General features: G+C 43.6%; 1 non-coding gene across 1 annotated transcript; it reads left to right on the top strand.

Moving 5' to 3' along the window:
* The first annotated feature begins 1,334 nt into the window (after positions 1-1,334).
* On the top strand, positions 1,335-1,441 carry LOC129682285 (U6 spliceosomal RNA). The gene has a single exon (XR_008720962.1). It is a non-coding gene; the product is annotated as a U6 spliceosomal RNA (small nuclear RNA).
* Positions 1,442-1,687: the final 246 nt, after the last annotated feature.

The following is a 1,687-nucleotide window of genomic DNA, read 5'->3' as shown; positions in this document are numbered from 1 at the left end:
TGTGTGTGTGTGTGTGTGTGTGTGTGTGTGTGTGTGTGTGTGTGTGTGTTTGTATAAATCCAGCTGTGGCCTGTTTGAAACTGTGACCCCCAGTATTTAGGGGACAGAGTCAGGAGGCTCTATGGGCTTGCTGGCCCCAGGCTGGCTGTAGGTTTAGTGAGAGACCCTTTCTCATAGAGCTAAGCTAGAGAGTGCTATGGTAGGATAGCCAGTATCCTCCTCTGGCATCTGTGTTTGCACATGAGAATACACACACATGTACATATACCCTCACACACGCCACATTTAAAAAAATGTTTTTGTTATGTGACTAGCATGGCAGCAGATGCTTGAAGCATGAAGCAGGAGAATTAATAATTGGAGGCCAACCTCCAGTTATTCTCTCAAAATTCCCTTTCCACGGCTATCATGATGGCTCACCTGCTAAGGGCATTTGCCACCAAGTCTAATGCCCTAAGTCTCATCCTCAGAACTCACATTATAGAAGATGTTTAAACTGACAATTAAAAAGAACGATTCTTTAACAAGGTCTCATTCAATAAGCTGGAACTCACTGTGACCCAAGCTGCCCTCCATTTTACAGTAATCCTACTGCCTCAGGCTACTGAGTGCTGGGATTACAGGTCTGAGATGCCACACCTGGCACATTGAGGGTTGTTTGTATGTTCATTTGCCTGCTCACGCATGTGTGGAGGATACAGGTTGACTGAAGGTCTTTTTCCTCTTCCATCTCTCTCTCTCACTGGACCTGGAACTGGCCATTGCAGCTAGACTGGCTGGCCATCAGTCCCTGGAATCCTCTCTCTGCCTATCTCTTCCCCTAGCTCTGGGATTACATGTACGTGCCACTACGCCTGACTTTTTAAAAAAATTTATTTATTTACTTTTATCTGTGAGTGATCTGTTTTCACACACCTAGAAGAGGAGATCAAATCCTATTACAGATGGTTATGAGCCACCATGTAGTTGCTGGGAATTGAACTCAGGACCTCTAGAAGAACAGCCAGTGCTCTTAACGGCTGAGCCATCTCTTCAGCCCACTGACTTTTTCTTTCTTTTAAGATTTATTTATTATGTTTACAGTGTTCTGCCTGCATATAATCCCATTATAGATGGTCATGAGACACAATGTGGTTGCTGGGAATTGAACTCAGGACCTCTGGGAGAACAACCAGTGCTCTTAACCTCTGAGCCATGTCTCCAGCCCCCATGCATGACTTTTTTACATGAGTGCAAGAGATCCAAAGTCAGAGCAAGTGTTTTACCATCCACTAAGACATATTCCAGGCCCTGAAAATTGAGTTGTTTGTTTGTTTTTTAAGAAATGTCACCAGGTGCTCAATTCGGCAGCACTTATACTAAAATTGGAACAATATAGAAAAGATTAGCATGGCCTCTGTGCAAGGATGACATGCAAATTTGTGAAGCGTTCCATATTTTTAAGACAGAGAACAGGACATGAGCCTACCACAGATGGCCTCTGAAAGACTCTACTGATTGAGGTATCAAAGCAGAGGCTGAGACTCAGCCAAACTTTGGACAGAGTGCATGGAATTTTATGAAAGAAAGGGGAGATAGAAAGACCTGGAGGGGACAGGAACTGCAAAAGGAGACCAACAGAACAACAACAACACCAAAAAAAAAAAAAAAAAAAAAAAAAAAAAAAAACCTGGGCCCTAGAGGCCCT

The sequence above is a fragment of the Psammomys obesus genome, unplaced genomic scaffold (assembly GCF_907164565.1).
Source record: "Psammomys obesus unplaced genomic scaffold, mPsaObe1.curated_primary_1811, whole genome shotgun sequence".
In the NCBI taxonomy this organism is placed as follows: Eukaryota; Metazoa; Chordata; class Mammalia; order Rodentia; family Muridae; genus Psammomys; species Psammomys obesus.
This window is presented reverse-complemented; position numbering and strand designations above follow the sequence as displayed.